This window comes from Mustela erminea, chromosome 2 (genome assembly GCF_009829155.1).
Source record: "Mustela erminea isolate mMusErm1 chromosome 2, mMusErm1.Pri, whole genome shotgun sequence".
In the NCBI taxonomy this organism is placed as follows: Eukaryota; Metazoa; Chordata; class Mammalia; order Carnivora; family Mustelidae; genus Mustela; species Mustela erminea.
The window spans coordinates 31,625,913-31,645,611 of NC_045615.1; positions in this window are offsets into that span (position 1 = coordinate 31,625,913).

Genomic DNA, 19,699 nt, shown 5'->3' on the forward strand with positions numbered 1-19,699 from the left:
CTTTGTACGACCAGTCTCAGTAGGTGATTGACTATGCAAACTCCCGTAGTTTTCCATTCTCCAGAAATAGGATAATCAAGATCACTTGGACCAGTGTCAGACTGACCAGTGTTGCTTGTTACGTCAACAGCACCTTCCACTGGCAACAGCTGACATACTTCAGAGAAAACTTGAGAACATTCCCCTTATTTTAATCCCTCTTCAAGAAGTTGCCATGTGTTTCAGTATTGACTATACCTTGATTAGATCAAGAAAGGTATGTTCTTTGGCTTTAAGTTGATCCAAAAAACATCTTTTTTAGCCTTGAATTATGCTTTCTTAAGTTTTATTTATTTGAATAATCTCTACACCCAGTGTGAGGCTCGAACTCACAACCCAGAGATCAAGAGTCACATGATCTTCCAACTGAGCCAGCTGGGCCCACCTTGGATTATACTTTAAAATTATGAGACTAAGATGTCACATAAACTTACATATAGATATTAATCATATCTAATTCTCCAGGTGAAATGAAGCATTTTTATGAGTAAAGGGCATTATTTCCCCAGTTTTCCTAGTTTGCCCCTTTAATTCATCCATTTGCATTGGCACCTTTATGCGCTGCCCTAGAAAGCTTAATTGAGGGGAGAGGCCATTTGCAATCATGTGTGTTGGTCCATTAACTGAATAATCAAGATCTCATTTGAAAATCCATACACTATACACAACTATTTGGCAGGGGCTGTATTGATTTCGTCACATCCAAGTACTTAGGAGGACGAACACCGGTTTCCTTTAGATCTAGTCACTGCTGGGACATTCTAAAAGTTCTCTGTCAAGAGAAAAGTGATGGTGTGTCACCCGTAGTCAGTCCCCTTGAGGCCCCAAAATGGCAACATTCACAAACTAAAGCCAAATAGCATTTTTAAAAATTCAGATCATATCCAAGTTTCCTAACTTATTTTCTCCCTTCTTCTTCTTCTTTTTTTTTTTTTTTCTCTTTCCTTCCTTTTTAATAAGTATATCTCAAAGCCATTGCCTTCTCCGGAAATCGTCTCTGTGTTCTGGAAGAATCTGTAAACTGCTTTTGTTGGTCTGCAAACTCCTCGAGAGCTTTCCTGGGTATAATCTGAAACTGGCCCTTGTACATGGAGGGCTGGGAGAGACCAAAGAAAGGGGCAGACCCCTCCAGACTGCTTAATAAACAAAGAAACTGACTTGTATGTTACAAGGCTTGTCTGGGGTGCCCACAAGGTGAGCAGATCCCTGCATCCGCCTGCCAGAATCTTCAAAGTGTATAAGGAGGCCTTAACTGGGTTCAGTCACGTAGACCATCCAGAGCTGTCAACAGCATACCGCTGTCTCAAATCTGTGTCCTTAGGCCAGCTCCCATTGTGCCAACGGTGGGCAGAACATACATTCCAAGGACCGGGGAGGGGGTGAGCAGCCTCTGATGGCCCAAGTCCAGCTCGTGGGTGAACTGGCAGTCATGTCCTCTCAATGACCTCCCCACAACAGCCTTCAGCTATTTTCCTTTTAAAAAGGAAAACACCAGGGTACCTAGGTGGCTCAGTGGGTTAAACCTCTGCCTTTGGCTCACGTCCTAGGATTGAGCCAAAGGATTGCATTGGGCTCTCTGCTCAGTGGGGAGCAGACCCGCCAACCAACGCCTGTCTCTCTGCCTACTTGTGATCTCCGTCAAATAAATAAATAAAATCTTTTTAAAAATAAATTATTAAATAAATAAGGAAAACACCAGTAGGAGATGATTCTTACTTAGTTTTAAGTTCACTTGGAGTCTGTAGTCAGTTTCTAGTGTTTATAGGATGAACTTTGGCTTACAGAGAAAGCTATAGTTAAAAAGTTGGCATACTCAGATTCTGCTTGCTGTCTGTAGAACCACAAAGACTTTTCTAAACTCAATAATGAACATATCAAACAATAAGAAAAATGAAACAAGGTATCAAAACCAGGAAAACAGGGTAATGAACAAAGCATTTTAAATGCTATTCACCAGGCAGGTGGTGTGCTAGTACAGCAGACAAAAAATTAAGATGACCCTGGTTTGTAAGGAGGAAGGAGGGGACTAGGATTTCTAGGCTCTGTGCTAAGTGAAATAATAGCTGTCAGCCCAAGGAACTGGAACTTGGGTACCAGAGTACCAGTACCATAGTAAGGAAGGGGCTGTAGGAACTCCAGGCAAATCAATGAGTCAAGTAAGGCAGCTACAAAGGTTACCAGCACTGTGTCAAGTTTGAACCAAAAGAATGAGGGAGTGGGGCACCTGGGTGGCTCCGTGGGTTAAAGCCTCTGCCTTTAGCTCAGGTCATGATCCCAGCGTCCTGGGAACCAGCCCCACATCAGGCTCTCTGCTCAGCAGGGAGCCTGCTTCCCTTCCTAGCTCTCTGCCTGCCTCTCTGCCTACTTGCGATCTCTGTCAAATAAGTAAATAAAATCTTTAAAAAAAAAAAAAATATATATATATATATATATATATATATATATGAGGGAGGACTTGGGAGGAGACCTGGATAGTCTCAGATCTAGGAGGGTGCCCTGATGCTATGTGAGGGGTCCCCTGAAATGGGATCCACTGAAGAGTTTCAAGCAAGGAAGTTACAGAGTGGGTTTTCTTTTCTGGAGGATCCAATTACAGTACAAGGAGGAGGAAAGCTAGGTGGCGGAAAAAGTTGGCTCTGAACTAGGGCAGGCACAGTTACATTGAAAGTCAATGTATATATGTATATAATATGTATTTCTATAATTTGGGGATTTTATTTCAGATGACAGTAGCATCATGACTTACAAGCTAAAAGCTCGTTTTTTAGAAGACACTGTTGAAAATTATAAGGAAAAAAATAACTTGAAATCCCACTGCCAAGGAATTGTACCAATACTGCTTGCAGTCCTGTGTCTCACCCATTGTGGGTAGTATTGGTCTGTTTCATTCTAGCCCATCTGATGGATTAAAATACATCATTGTTTCTCATTGTATTTCCTTGAATTTCCTTTCAATACTAATGACATCGAGCATTTTCCTCCATATTTCTCTGGCCTTTTATCAGGCCTTTGTGATATATATGTATCAGGTCTTTTGCTTATTTTTCTTCTGGGATAGTCTTTTTCTTAACAAACATAATATTCCTTTATATACCAGGATAGTCCTCAGTTTCTGTTTGTTGGAGATATTTCATTGTTTTGTGTTCTTCTGCCGTGTTCTCTTCCTACCCTGCAGCCTCGATATTTATCTGCTGCAGCTCGGGTGACAAAGTTCATACCAGTGAATCCCTACAAGCCACATCAGATGTTTTCTTGTGTGAGAGCCAGCAGTATCTGGAGTGAATGCTGCTGCTGGAGGCCCTTTTCTTCTTCCAGGGATTCAAACCCAAGTCTTACAGGAATCAAGCTAATTCTTTTTCCTCTTTCCTCTAAGGTAGCATTCCCCAACCTTGGCACTACTGACCTTTCAGGTTGGACGATCTTTGTTGTGAGGGGCCGTCCTGTGAATTGTAGGAGGTTTATTGGTATTTCTGTCTCCAGAATGCCTCTGTGTACCCTCCAGTAGTTACAGCCAAAAATGTCTCCATAACATGCATTTTATTTTATTTAACACTTAGCATTTAATTACTCTCCATGTGCTAGGTGCTGGGAATTCAGGTGTCAAAGACCGAGAAAGTTCCTGTTCTCCTGGAGTCTACATTCTAAGGATGGTGTTGGGGTGAGGGGAGGGGTAGAGGGAAGGTGGAAGTGAACACAATAGACAAATAATGACCATTGGGTTTGATGAGTTTGATTATTCTTCTGTAAATTAGACCTCCTGGAGCACCCTTATGTTAATGTGACATATAGAGGGGGCACCTGGGTGGCTCAGTCTGTTAAGCATCTGCCTTCATTGGCTCAAGTGGGATGGAGCCCTGCATCAGGCTCCCTGCTCAGTGGAGAGCCTGCTTCTCCCTCTGTCTTTGCACTCTCTTTGCTTGTGCTCTCACTCTCTTTCAAATAAATAAAATCTTAAAAAAAAAAAAAAAAGAAGTGACTTACAGAGAAACTTTAACTTCTGCGTACTGTAACCATTCCGAAAATCAAATGGCAAATGAAATGAACTTGATGTTCTTCTTTCCCCATTTTACAGGAAAGACTTATTTTAGTGACCTCACAACTTGATCAGAGATGGTTTTGTAGGTCTTATAAATATTTAAGGAAATAAACCTTGAATATATGACAATCACAAATCACAAAAATCTCAAAACCTGTCCTGGGTTTCCTAAGGAAAACTGTTTCATTTGTAAACCAGGGAAGCCTGTGTCTAATTCTTCTCTCCACATTTTTAAATCAGTCTCACTTTTCACCCTAGTATTCCACTGAAACTGTTCCTTGAATGCCCTTCTGTGTTGCTGGAGCTAGGGATGAAGGCATAGTTCTCCTCCTCTTCCTTCGCTCTTCAGCACTAGTAGACTCAGCTGAGCACTCCCTTTGTGATTCATCTTCTTCATTTTGGCTTCCAAGACAACTGCAAACTCCGTGTTGTCTTCTGACCCCATTGGCTTCTTGTTCTGTGTCCTTTGCAGGTTCCTTTTCTTCTCCTCGTACTCCAGAGCTCAGTCCCTAGGCCCCTTTCTTCTCCATCAGTACCCACTCTCTTGGTTATCTTGTGGCTTTAATACAGTTTACAATCTCACAGTTCCCAAATGTGTACCTCCAGCCAGGTCTTGAACTCCAGGCTCATGTACCCAGCTGCCTCATCTAGAACTCTAATGTCCAAGACACCTCAAACATAACATGTCCAAAGCAGGGCTGTCTGCCAAAACTGTTCCCTGTCTCCATGGTGATGGTTCCTCTACCCCTCACATCCCATACACAGTCTCTCAGCAAATCCTGCTGAATTTTCCTTTAAAACTGATCTAGAAGCTATCGTCTTCATGTGGATTATTGTAATAGTCTCTTAAGTGGTCTTCTAGCTTCTAACTGCCACAGTCCACTCCCCCAAACCTCTCACATACCCTTCCAAAATACCAGTATTTAATAAAATAACAAAGAGATTCTTCTAAAACATCCATCAGATTGGGGTACTCTAGTGGCTTCCTTTATCTCAGTGAAACCAAAGCCGGACAGGGACCTCCAGGGCTCTAGAAAATCTTCCCCATCTCCCACCTTTAACTCATCTCTCTCATCCTACTCTCCCACTGCTGACTGTTTCAGCTCCATTGTGGTTTTTCCATTGTGAGCCCCACCTCAGACCTTTGTAGCTGCTGTTCCATCTTCTTGGGATGATCAATTCCCATATACCCTTCATCCTTCAAGTCTTTGTAAAATGTTACTTTCTCAGTGAGGCCTGCTCTGGACCACTATTTAAAACTGCAGCTTTCCCCACACTCAGTACTTTCTATCTCCCTTACCCTTGTAGGGGTTTATACTCTGTCACCCCAAAATAGGCCACTTTGACTTATTATTTTGAATTAAAGTTGCTTGAGAAACAGCAAATGCAGGGACACTTTGCCTGCCTCTGTCCCCCTGACAGGAGATTATAAATCTCCCCAGTGAAAAGTGTCCTCCCTGTAGCAGGAGGGTAGAAGACACCCATATGACCAGGGATAGGATTTTGGGCTAGAGACTATAGAGATTTTTTTTTTTTTTTTAACAGACAGAGATCACAAGTAGGCAGAGAGACAGGCAGAGAGAGAGGAGGAAGCAGGATCCCTGTCGAGCAGAGCCCGATGCGGGGCCCGATCCCAGGACCCTGGGACCATGACCTGAGCCGAAGGCAGAAGCCTAACCCATTGAACCACCCAGGCACTCCGGGCTAGAGACTATATAAATGAACCTTGTTACTTCTTTACCAGTTCACTACCCCCAAGCCCAAACCCCTTTGTCTTGTCCATTTTTCATAAATGTATTGTTTCTTTGTCTTAAAGGTTTGAAAGTTTCCTGCGTTGATCGCTTGAGTCTCATCTTTTTTATGGGGCTTTTTTGATGGAACTTCAAACCACCATGAAAGGGCACCTGGGTGGCTCAGTCCTTAAGTGTCTGCCTTCAGCTCTGGTCATGATCCGAGGTTCTGGGATCCAGCCCCACACAGGGCTTCCTGCTTGGCAGGAAGCCTGCTTCTCCTTCTCCCCCCTCCTCCTGCTTGTGTTCCCTCTCTCACCGTGTGTCTCTCTCTGTCAAATAAATTAAAAATTTTTTTGAAAAAAAAAAAAAACATTAAAAAGTTCATCCAGTAGATGGTGTTGAGACAACGAGGTAAACCATCAAGGGAAAAAATGGGTTTGTGAAAGGCTTTCCATCTGAAATGGAACTGGAGAATATGAAATGGAGAACCTCACCTAGGCCTTTAGAAGCATGGAATTTAAGAACTGAGACTGATTTCCCATAAATGCCTGTTTTTCAGAAGACAGACTTATCTCCTAACCAATGAACATCAACCAAGAATCTCTCCCCATCCTCAAGCAATGAATTTATTGTTTGAACTCTAGCGGGACACCCCCACCACCAACTCCTTACCCATAAATACAGTCTGTCGCAAATCCTTAACAAACTCACCTGTAGCTTGCTAGAACTTGCATTCCCTGAATTGCAGTTCCTCTGCTATTCCCAGATAAACTCAATTTCTGATAATTTGAGCTTGCTTCAGTTTACCCCTTGATTTAGGTTAACAGATTATTATATCTCTACCTTAGAATTTGTATCTAATAAATCCTAGCTGACTCAAAGACTTCACTGTTTAAAATGAAACTATGAAAGTACTATAAATTATGGGAGAGGTTTTTAAAATTCAGAGTAAAGTAACTTTCTGAAGTTTGGCATAGAAGCCATAAATGAAAAACCTGACATATTTAACTACATAAAAATTTGAATTTCCCCTTGCACAACCTCTTATGAGATGAATAAACCAAAAGAAGACAAAAAACTGGATTAAAAAAAATATTTACAGGGATGGTTGGGTGGCTCGGTTGGTTAAGCCTCCGCCTTCGGCTCAGGTCATGATCTCAGCGTCCTGGGATGGAGCCCGGTGTTGGGCTCCCTGATCATCAGGGAATCTGCTTCTCCCTCTGTCTGCCACTTGCTCTGTCTGTATGCCTTCTTTCTCTCTCTCTCTGACAAATAAGTAAATGAAATATTAAAAAGATACATTTACAATTAATGTCACAGACTGTGATTTGATTTATAAAAGGGAAATGTGTAGTTGGCATAGGCTCCTAAAACCCTTGAAATTTCCTAAAAGCTCTAGGACCATCTTTTGTTATAACAGTTGGTCTTTAAGTGGGTTTCTGAATAGTCCCAGAGCCACAAAAATGAAAGGAGTGGCTTATTTTTCATAACAAGCCCCTTTCAACCACACCTGAGTTTTTGTTATGGAGGTGACTTCTGGAAATCCCCTAAGGAAAGGGGCTGGTTGCCTGGAAGACCAATCACATGACAGAGAGTCAGAACTTTTTTTTTTTTTTTTTTTAATTTGACAGCTAAAGAGACAGCACAAGTAAGCAGAGCGTTAGGGAGAGGGGGAGAGAAAGAGGCTCTCCGATGAGCAGGGAGCCCGATGCGGGGCTCCATCCCAGGACTCTGGAATCATGACCCCAGCCGAAGGCAGCCGCCTAACCAACTGAGCCACCCCGGCGTCCCGGAACTTTTTTCTTTTTTTTTAAGGTTATTTATTTGACAGAAGAGAGTAGAAGAGCACAAGCAGGGGGAGCAGCAGAGGGAGAGGGAGCAGCAGTCCCCTGCCAAGCCGGGAGCCTGATGTGGAGCTTGATCCCAGGACCCTGGGATCATGACCTGAGCCAAAGGCAGTCACTTAACCCACGGAGCCACCCAGGCACCCTGAGTTGGAACTTACAGTCCTCCTATGCCGACCTGTGGTGGAGGAAAGAAACTAGGTAGCTAGGAGATGAGTGGGAGTGAGACTGAACTGTATAATCCCTTTCTACCTCTTGAATTTTGAAGCTTGATTTTTATACCCATTCAAATATTACATTAAGTTTTTTTTTAAGATTATTTATTTATTTGGGGCACCTGGGTGGCTCAGTGGGTTAAAGCCTCTGCCTTTGGCTCAGGTCATGATCCCAGGGTCCTGGGATCGAGCCCCGCATCGGGCTCTCTGCTCAGCAGGGAGCCTGCTTCCCTTCCTTTCTCTCTGCCTGCCTCTCTGTCAAATAAATAAATAAAATCTTTAAAAATATATATATATATATATATATATATTTATTTATTTATTAAAAAGAGAGGGGTGAGGAGCTGAGGGAGAGGGACAAGCTGACTCCACACTCAGCATGGGAGGGAACCTTGATCCTACTGAGCCAAAACCAAAACGGTCATTTAACCAAACTGAGCCACCAGATGCCCCTACATTTAAGATTTTAGAAAGGAAAGCAAAAAACACGCAGCTCACAGGTCAAACATAGTGGCCAGAAATCATGTGAAAAAATTTCCATATATATTTTTTTTAAGATTTTATTTACTTACTTGACAGAGATCACAAGTAGGCAGAGGCAGGTGGGGGGGTGGGCAGGCTCCCTGCTGAAGAGGAAGGCCTGATGCAGGACTCGATCCTACGACCCTGGGATCATGACCGGAGCTGAAAGCAGAGGCCCCAACCCACTGAGGTACCCAGGCGCCCCAATGTTCCACCTTATTACCTATGTGGGAATAGAAATTAAACTGGGTATACTGCCAGAGAGGGAGACAAACTATAAGACTCTTAACTAGAGGTTCATATATGTTGATGGTGTTGGATTCAGCTGCCTCCCCTTTCTAAACTCCCCATGTTCTCCAACTGACCAATAGTGACCCATAGCTAGGGACATTTCTATACCCCTTATTCATCAGGAAGACATTACAGAAGATGAAACCTTCCACCTACAACAACCTTAAAGATATAAGGTCAAATTTGTTCAGGGGGGAAACGATGAGGGAGCAGAAGGCTAGCTAAAGACAAAGCATAGGCTGACACCCTGCAACCTCCCCCTCTCCCTCCACACTCCTGGGTGGGACAAGTGTGACGTTCTACCAGAATCTCCCAACTATCTTAAAGTTAATGCCTTGCTAGAGGGGAAAACAATCTTAACTTGACAATAGCAGGGCCTCTGGTATCTTGTAGGTCCTCTAGCATATGAAAGTTCTTTTGAAAATCTCCCTTTTCCATACTTCCCCCAACCCTGAAGTGTATAATTACCCACCCCTCACAATCCCAGTGCAGCAGCTCCTTCTGCCCATGGGTCCTGCCTCCGTGCTATAACAAACCACCATTTTGCACCAAAAAAAAGTGGGGGGGCTCTTAACTATAGGAAACAAGCTGAGGGGTGCTGGAGGGGAGAAAGGGGGGCTGGGGTAACTGGGTGATGGAGAATAAGGAGGGCATGTGATGAGCACTGGGTATTATATACAATAGATAAATCACTGAACTCTACCTCTGAAACTAGTAACACTTTATATGTTAGTTAACTGAATTTAAATTAAAAAGAGTAGCAAGAGTGGGATTAGTAATACCAATTTAGCTGGAGTATGCACAAACGGATATATCAATAATGGTCAAATAAGTGGGAAAACATTCTAAGTGGTAACTTGACCTAATAATTTTGACTCCATCTTTCCTACAAAATTATTCATGTGTGAAAAGTTATATGAGTGAAGGTTTACTTCATTATTTTCTCTTTTTTTACAGATTTTATTTATTTGAGAAAAAGAGCATGAATGGGGGGCGGAGAGGGAGAAAGAGAAGCAGATGCGCCTCTCAGTACAGCAGGGAGCCTGATACAATACTCAATCCCAGGACCCCGGGATCATGACCTGACCTGCAGGCAGATGCTTAACTAAGTCTCCTAGGTGCCCCTACTTCATTATTTTCATATTGAGTATATGAAATGAAATGGATTCAGTAGGTGAAGGCCTCTGCCTTCGGCTCAGGTCATGATCCCGGGGTCCTGGGATCGAGTCCCGCACTGGGCTCTCTGCTCGGCGGGGAGCCTGCTGCTCTGTCTCTCTCTGCTTGCCTCTCTGCCTACTTGTGATCTCTGTCTGTCAAATAAATAAATAAAATCTTTAAAAGAAAATTTATGTTTATACACATAGCAGCATGAAATAATGCCTCTAATATATTGTTAAGTGAAAGAAGCATGTTGTTCAACATAGTTGTATAATGTTCCACTTAGGTTAAAAATTGTGTGTGTGTGTGTGTGTGTGTGTGTGTGTGTGTGTGTGCGCGCCTGGGTGGCTCAGTGGGTTAAGCCGCTGCCTTCGGCTCAGGTCATGATCTCAGGGTCCTGGGATCGGGTCCCGCATCGGGCTCTCTGCTCAGCAGGGAGCCTGCTTCCTCCTCTTTCTCTCTCTACCTGCCTCTCTGCCTACTTGTGATCTCTCTCTGTTAAATAAATAAATAAAATACAAAAAAAAAATTGTGTGTGTGTGTGTGAGAGAGAGAAAACTGAGACAGAAGATATAAAACAAACTTAATAGTTCATACTGTAAAGATTGTGTAACTGTGGAATGGGAGAATGAAAGGTAGAAGGGTTGAAGGAGAGTAAAATAAAGAATTTTTGGCTTTTTATTCTATTTCTGTATTCAAAATTTTTAGAGTGACTATTATTTTCTAATTAATAAAGAAATATTCCATATATAATAAATTAAAAATGTAAGTTACAACTCAGTTTATTTAGTACAACTGCTTTTTTTTTCTTTTTTTACAATTTTGCTTATTTGAGAGAGAGAGGGAGAGAGGGAAGAGAGGGAGAAGCATGGCTCCCCAGCTGAACAGGGAGCCCAACATGGGGCTCCATCCCAGGACCCGAGCTAAAGGCAGTCGCTTAACTTACTGAGCCACCCAGGCACTCCTACAACTGCTTTTTAAAGTAATAGTGCATGCTATACATACAAAGAAAAGATGGTACTTGAAAGAAAAGATGGTGGGAATACACAAATTTCCCATGTTTCTTCCCTAAGCTACACTAAAATAGTAAAGAATTTGTTAAGCACGAACTCAGAATGACTGAAGAATAGGAGAGGAAACAATTTTTTTTTTTTTAAACATAAAGCAGCAAAACTCTTCCAGAGTGTTGCTATTTCTGCTCCAAGTGTGATCTCTGGTCTGGTGCTGGCACCTGCAAGCAGCCCACAAGAAGAGGAGGCTGGAGAGCCAAGACGTAAATCAGCTCTGTCACTAAGCATTAAGATCAGGGGACTTTTTTTTTTTTCCATAGCAAGATTTCTGAATCAGGAAGCAGTGTGCTGATTTAAATTCCGGTGCAAACTCCTTATCTCCTAGAGGACTAGTAACTCTGTTAATGGTTCAAGGATTGGCTACCTGAGTGGCAGTGGTTTTCCTTAACTGTCTTTACTCCTTTGCTTCTCTCTTGAACCCACACTTCTGTCTGGCTTTTGCTTCCATTACTCCCCAGAAACTACGGTTGTCAAATAGTTGACTAGAGGCTTCCATGTTTCTTGATCACTACTCACCCCTTACTGTCTTGGATCTCGAGAGCATCTGAGTTCATCATGGCCTCCCTGCCATTATTCTAGTCTATTCTATTCATCTATTTATTTGACAGAGACAGAGATTGAGCATAAGCAGGGGGAGCCAGCAACAGAGGGAGAGGAAGAAGCAGACTCCCCACTGAGCAGGGAGCCTGATCTGGGACTCAATCCCAGGACCCTGGGATCATGACCTGAGACAAAGGCAGATGCTTAACCAAGAGAACCACCCAGGCGCCCCACCTCCCTGATATTCTTGCTTTGCTCAGCTACCAGGTCACCACAAACTTTTGGTGTCTTCTCACATTCCTGGTGATCTCTTCTTAGTCTCCTTTGCTGTTTCCTCATTTTCTAGACCCAGTTCCAACAGTTATATATAGCAAAATTCATGTTTAGTATGATGTTCTGTGATTTTTTTTTTTTTAAAAAGTACAGACGGGCACGTGGGTGGCTCAGTGAGTTAAAGCCTCTGCCTTCAGCTCAGGTCATGGTCTCAGGGTTCTGGGATCGAGCCCCACATCGGGCTCTCTGCTCGGTGGGGAGCCTGCTTCCTCCTCTCTCTCTCTGCCTGCCTCTCTGCCTACTTGTGATCTCTCTCTCTCTGTCAAATAAATAAATAGATGTCTTTTAAAAAATCATAAATAAATAAATAAATAAAAAGTACAGACAAAGTTGTATGACCTATACCACAACAGTAATAAGTTGAAACTCTGGGGAGGTTGAGATGAGGTGAAGGGGGGAGGGGAGGTAGTTTCCCTTTTTTTTTTTTTTTTTTAAGATTTTTTTTTTTTTTTAATTTATTTGACAGAGAGCGAGCGATCACAAGTAGGCAGAGAGGCAGGCAGAGAGAGAGGGGGAAGCCTCCCCACTGAGAGGAGAGCCCAATGCTGGGCTTGACCCCAGGACGCTGAGATCATAACCTGAGCTGAAGACAGAGGCTTAACCCACTGAGCCACCCAGGCACCCAAGATTATTTATTTATTTGTCAGAGAGAGCACAGCAGGGGGAGTGGCAGACAGATCAGGCAGAGGGGGGAAGCAGACTCCCTGCTAAGCAGGAACTTGATTCCAGGACCCTGGAATCAGGACCCGAGCTGAAGGCAGCTGCCTGACTGACTGAACCACCTTTCCCCTCTTTGTTGTTTTTAAAATTTTTTTTAAATTTGTAAGTAAACTCTACACCCAATATGGAGCTTGAACTCAAGACCCCGAGATCAATAGTCACATGCTCTACCAACTGAGCCAGCCAGACAACCCTAGATGAATGTGCTTTGCATATAGGACACATGGGAATCTTTGGGGTCAGACAGTGGGCTGTGGTGGACAAGGTAACAAACCCTCTCCAAAGATGCTCTTGTCTTAATTCCAAGAACCCGTTTGTTAACTTACGTGGCAAAAGAGACTTGCGGGTCTAATGAAATTAAGTCTCATGAATGATGGAGAGATTATCTGAAAATGCTCGTATTGGCCCCATGTAATCACAAGGGTCCTTAAAAGGGGAAGAAGGGAGCAGAAGCGTAAGAGGCAGTGAAGAAGGGACAAGGGAAGCAGAAGTCAGAGATGTGATGTTACACTGCTGGCCTTGCAGACAGAGGGATGGTCCATGAGCCAACAATAGAGGGTGGCCTCAAGAAGCTGGAAGAGGCAAGGAGAAAACAATCCCTCCCTTTCTTTCGTAGAGCCTCCAGAAGGAATGCAGCCCTGCCAATACCTTGATTTTAGGACTATGGACCTCCAAACTGGAAGACAGTAAATTTGTGTTGTTTTAAGCCACAGAGGCGTGATTCATTTGTGACAGCAGCAATAAGAAACTATTACAACAGTCAAGATAAATAACTTCATCAGCCCTTTCCCCCCAAATATCGAATTCTATATTCCCTTTGTAATTAAACCCTCCCCTGACTATTAACCACTGACGAGGATCAACCCGTTTTATATCTATATAGTTTTGTCATTCCCAATTATGTTGTATAAATGAAATCATATGGTATGTAGCCTGCCTATTAGGTCTGTCTGCTTTCACTTAGCTGGTACATTTGAGATCCATTCATGTTATGATTATCAACAGTTCATTCTTTTTTATTGCTGAATAGTATTCCACGAGCATACCAGTTTATCCGTTTCTCAGCTGAGACATTTGAGTTGCTCCCCCTTCAAAGGTCCTATGAATAAATCTGCTATAAACATTTGCATTAGTTTTTTTAAAAGATTTTATTTATTTGACAACAGAGATCAGAGGTAGACAGAGAGACAGGGCAGAGAGAGGGAAGCAGTCTCCCTGCTGAGCAGAGAGTCCCATGCGGGGCTCTATCCCAAGACCCTGGGATCATGACCGGAGGCAAAGGCAGAGGCTTTAACCCACTGAGCCACTCAGGCGCCCCTGCATTAATGTTTCTGTGTGAACTTCGTTGAAACGATATTTTCATTTCATTTGAGTAAATACATATGAATGGGATTGCCAAGTAATATGGTAGGTGTATCTTTAACTTTATAAGAAATATAAGAAATTGCCAAACAATTTTCTGAAATTGCATTCCTAGCAGTACCATAATAAAAATTCTAGCTTCTCTGCATACTTGCCAGAGCCTGACATTATTACTTTTGAAAAATTTTAGCTATTCTAATAGGTGTGTCATAGTATCTTACTGTGTTTATGTTCATTTAACCAGCCGCTACAATCTTAACCATCTTTTCATGTGCTTATTTGCCATCTGTTTGTGTTCTTCAATAAAATGTCTGTTCTAAACTTTTATCCATTTTTTTACTGGGCTGCTTGCTTTCTTAGTGTTGATTTTTAATTCTTTTTATATCTTATCTGTCCATTGTGCAAACCACTGCGGAGTTGTCTGGGACTTCTTGAGGGTTTGCATTGTAGTACATTCTCAAAGCATTTCCTTTGCTTCTTTGGGTTGTTTTCTTATGCTCAGCTATGGGTGAGCCTGGAAATAGTCACAGAAAGGGAATTCCCTTCTCCTCCTTCCCTCCCCACTTTCTTGACTCCCTTTTCCAATTATCTGTGGCCAGATAGATGGGGTTTTCTTGCAAATTTAACTTCTGTGCACTTGTGCCTTTCTGCACAAATGGGCCTGCACTACGGACAAAGCAATAAAGTAACAGCGGGGGGTCCTCTACCACTCCTTCAAGGAGGGGTCTGCTTTCCTGGTTCCCACTGCCTGGGAGTGCAGATCCCCAACTGGAATTAGGTCTGGCTTCTGGGCAAAACTAAGAGGGAGAAAAAAAATTCCCATCCCGGGGCCTTTTTTCTGGCCCTCTCCCAGGATGGACTGCTCTCTGAGTTTTTGCTCTCTTTGATTCATTATCTCACTCAGATCAAAGCTGAGAGATAAAAGGAGAAACGCCCCAGGAAGTCCCAGAGACCAACTTACAGGATACGCTCCAAGTGTGTCCGTGAACACTGTCTGCTATTTACTTTTTGGAGTCCCCAGATAATTGCTTTTATATTTTGTCCAGGTTTTTGGTTGAAATCAGAGGAGGGATATGCTACAACAGGCATCTTGGTTGACATCCATTTTCTCTCCCTGGATTTTCAAGGTTGGAGAGCCCAAGGGTTCAGTCCTGGGCCCTTGTCTCATCTCTGATTACATACACTCCCTTCCTGATTTCCTCCAGTGTCACTGCCTAAATGATTCCCCAAATTTATATTGCCAGGCTTTCTCCTGAACTCCAGAACTGCTGGTCCAATTGTATGGTTGACACTTGGATATCTTATAAACATTTAAAAATTAATCTTTTCAAAACTGAACTCCTGATCTCCCCTACCCCAAACCTGCTCCAACCATCTTCCCCATTTCAGTAAAGGCAAGACCATCCTTGCCTTTGTTCAGGGCAAAAAAATTTCATGCCATCTTTAATGTTTGAGAGACATAAAGAATCAGCACTTTGTGCATTAAATAATATATAGAACACTACGCTGAAAGGGAAGAACACTAACTTGAGAAAAAGTTAACATGTGTAAAAAATGAAAAATGATTAGAGAAAAAAGTGACCAGAGCATTCCCTGTCATAACTTAAACACTGACTATTAAGTTAACAAAAATTAGAATAAAAGTAAATGGTAGATTTGGATGAAAAAAGACTGCATGTGTGAGTTGGGATGGAAAGGAAGGCTGGTAGACAGTGGCTACGCAATAGAAGAATGTTATTAAGAAATACGGAGATATGGGGCGCCTGGGTGGCTTAGTCCTTAAGTGAGTCTGCCTTCAGCTCAGGTCATGGTCCCAGGGTTCTGGGATGGAGTCCTACAACAATGTGCTCCCCACTGGGCAGGAAGCCTGCTTCTCCCTCGCCCACTCCCCCTGCTTTTGTTCCCTCTCTTGCTGTGTCTCTGTCAAATAAATCTAAAAAGAAAAAATGGAGATAAATGCCAAAAGATCCTCTGAAGGGCTGAAAGTAGTTATCTCTGAGAAGAGAGGGGTCGGGGACACTTGAGATTGAGGTTTTTTAGAAGTTGTGGAGAGCTTTTTGGCTTTGAAGCATATACATGTATAACTCTAATAAAATAAAAATGGTGGAGGATACATACCAAATTGTTAAGATAATAACAAGCGTTCTTTTGTGAACTTAGCCTTTCATTTACAGATTATATATTCCTATTATACCTGAATTTTCTTAAGGAGCATATATTATAGTTTTATTTAAAAAGCATAATTGGGGGCACCTGGGTGGCTCAGTGGGTTAAAGCCTCTGCCTTCGGCTCGGGTTGTGATCCTGGGGTCCTGGGATCAAGCCCCGCATCAGGCTCTCTGCTTGGCGGGAAGCCTGCCTCCTCCTCTCTCTCTCTCTGCTTACTTGTGATTTCTGTCAAATAAATAAATAAAATCTTTTTTTTTTTTTTTTTAAAGCATAAAGTATATTAGTCAGGGATCTTCAAACAGGAGGTATCTATCTTCTGTTAGATACTAGGTTATCTATATAACACAAGATATCTGTATCTCTTAAGATTCCTAATATTAAAAAACAAAGATATACTTTGTTTTTAAAAAATAGAATATATATGATACAAATCATCAATGTATTATCATACATATTATATATAGAGAGGAGATATTATATAGAGAGCAAAAAACATATATATAGAGAGAGAGAGAGAGAGAAGCCACATACTTTGAGGAACTGGCTTTGATCGTGGAGGCTAAGTCTGGTGACCTGCCATTTACAAACAGAAACCTAGCAAAGCTAGTGGTGTGATTCCGTCTGAATCCAACGGTAGGTAAGAGATGTGGCAATTCAAGTAGACAGAAAAGAAGAGTGAATTCTTTCCTCTGCTTTTATTCATTCTATTCAAGCCCTCAACAGATTGGATGAAGCTCACCCACGCATGGGGAGGTCCATCTTCTAGTACACCCCGATTCAAATGCTAATTTCCTCTGGAAACACCCTCACAGTCACACACAGAAATGTTTAATCGGGGTACCCTATGTCCAGTCAAGTTGATATATACAATTAACCTTAATATGAAGATGTAAGAAAACACTGGGTACCGAATTTGCTATCTTGGTATAAGCATCACTTTCTAAGGACCTGAAACTAGAATCCACAAAATTTTGTCTTTCAGTAATTTATACCAAGAAAGATTTTTAAATAAATATTATTAAAATGAAAATATGTAGATTAAAAACAGAACCTCTCAGCTGGGAACTCCCTCAACTTCTATAATGTACTTAATCGACCCAATCTCATCTGTAGAGGCACTTTTAAGCAAACAGGCTTGGACGATGGAACGCAGAAAGGGTCCACAGCAAACACCCCCCCACACCCCTGTTGAACAAATAGGCCCATCAGGGGACCCACCTCAAAATAGCCACAGGCTCTTACTGACCCATGGGCTACTTACAACTAGGCAGTAACCAAAAAAGGGATGATCCCATTTGTCCCCAACCTTTTCACCAGCCTCTACTTCCTCCAGGCCAACAGCAACCCTGCCCACCATTCTCTAGCACTGCATTCAATCAACTTACTTGTTCCACCTCAGGCGAATTCTTTCACCTCCCGCCACCACTTTCACCCTATCACTGCCCCACATTTAGGGGCCCCCATCTGATCGAGACACCCCATTTAGACACCACACCACCCATCCTCTTTACCTTCCTTTTAAGTCAAGATATTAACTGTCAAGACTAAATATTCCTGTGTTCTGTATTCCATTCTTTCCCTCTAAATTTTAAGGGAGTGGTTCTCATCTTTTACTCAGGACCCCTCTACACATGTAGGGGTAAAATAAACTTCCACCTATCTTCCTAGTTCTTGCTCCTCAGTCTTCTGTTGGCTTCTCGGCAAGTCCTATGAATTGTCATTTTCAAACTATATCCTTTCTCCCAAGTTTTCTTACCTCTCCCAGTGCTTGTTTCTAAGCATTTACTGAGGACTCCAAAATTTAGATCTCCAACTCACACCACTAATCTGAGTGTCAGAGTGATATGGCCAGTGAGAAGTCTGACTGTACCCAGTTCCCTGATTCAAGCCCCTTAGTGGTTTCCCATTTTTACTTAAATCCTAATATACTTGCATGGCTCCTTACTGTCTGCTTTCTTCCCATCTTTTCTACCCCTAATATTGGCCTTGTTACAAATTAGTTCACATAAAAAGGACTTTATATATACTGATTTATGGATTTAGTCATCACTACAATTATACACAAAAATGTTAGCACGGTTAATGTGTGTACATGGAAGGTTACACCAATAATTTCTATATGCCTATCATTTTAATTGGAGTAACCATGTTGTATTAATTGGAGTAACCATGTTGGAATTTGCCAAAAAAGTTGTCCAGGGGTGCCTGGGTCACCAGTAGGTTAAGAGTTGGTTAAGAGTCCTACTCTTGACTTCAGATCAGGTCATAATCTCTGGGTTCTGAGATCAAGCCCCATGCTGGGCATGAAGCCTGTTTAAGAGTCTCTCCCCTCTTTGCCTCCCCACCCCCCCATCTCCCTCTCTAAAAAATGTTCTATTGAAAACAAAAGGACAGCAAAATGTAATCTTGAGAAGTTCATCATAGTTCATATATATAAAATTAGGCAACAGACAACAGAAGATGAAAAGCATCTTTTGTTATACTACTGCAGTAAAAAAAAATACAAAGCCAACAGAGAGCCCACTTGAACAGACAGGCCCATCTGGCCACCCATCTGAAATGTACTGCTCAAAAGATATCCAATTTACATTCTTTCTAAGGAAATGGGCAGTTAATATTTGTAGTTCAGTAACAGCCCGTTTTTTCATGAAACTTGGAACTAGCCAAAATCAACACAACTGCTTTTAGACAAGATGGAGGAATAAACAGGTTCATTCAACTGCCAATGCACCCTTTCAAACTTCAGGGGGGACCAAAAACCTTACCCCAGAACACAAACGGAAACCACCTTTGCTTGTTCTTTTTATTTTAAAGTAAGTAATAGAAAAAGCACATGAAGTGAAATGTCCATATACCATCATCTAGATTCCACAGTTAATCAGTGGCTTGACATTTGGCTTCATTTATTGCACTTTGTCCTCCCTTTTTTTTTGCTGGTGTTCTTTATAAATGAACAAAATTGCACCGATTATATTTCACCAGAATCTCTAATAAGAACATTTCCTGAATCATGTATTTTTAAGCATATCTTTAACATGCCACCGTATTCCCACTTCCCTCAGTCAGAAATGTCTTTTTCAATTGTTCAAATCAAGCTCTAAAATATGACTCACACATTCATTATGTGTATTTTCTTAAAAAAATATGAAGATTTTTGGTAGAAGAAAAAAAAGAGGAAATGATATACAATTCAAAACAGGGAAAGATATGAAAGTTTGGAGCATATACACATACATATAAAATTTCATTGTCATGCAAAGTAAGCATTATCTACAACTTGTAATTAGTTTAAGTCCATCATAGAAAATGAGCAGAACTTAGGTCCTTCTGGTGAATTCAGTAGTGTCCGGGAGTTAAACAGGAGCAGGCATCCTTAACAGCATAGCATTTGCTTTGAAAAAATGGTTAACTCCTGAGACACACAGTCAGGGATCAGTACAAATTAGTTATTACACTTTTAAGAAAATGCTAAATAAAAATAAATATGCCATCATTCCTGAGTAGTTTTTACTACCTGGTGATCCATTTTATTCTCTGGCATGGTATCTAACTATATCTGTTATTACTAAGACTTTCCAATTCTCCACAATGTCTAAGAACAAAGAACTAGGGGCACCTGGGTGGCTCCATCGTTAAGGGTCTGCCTTTGGCTCAGGTCATGATCCCAG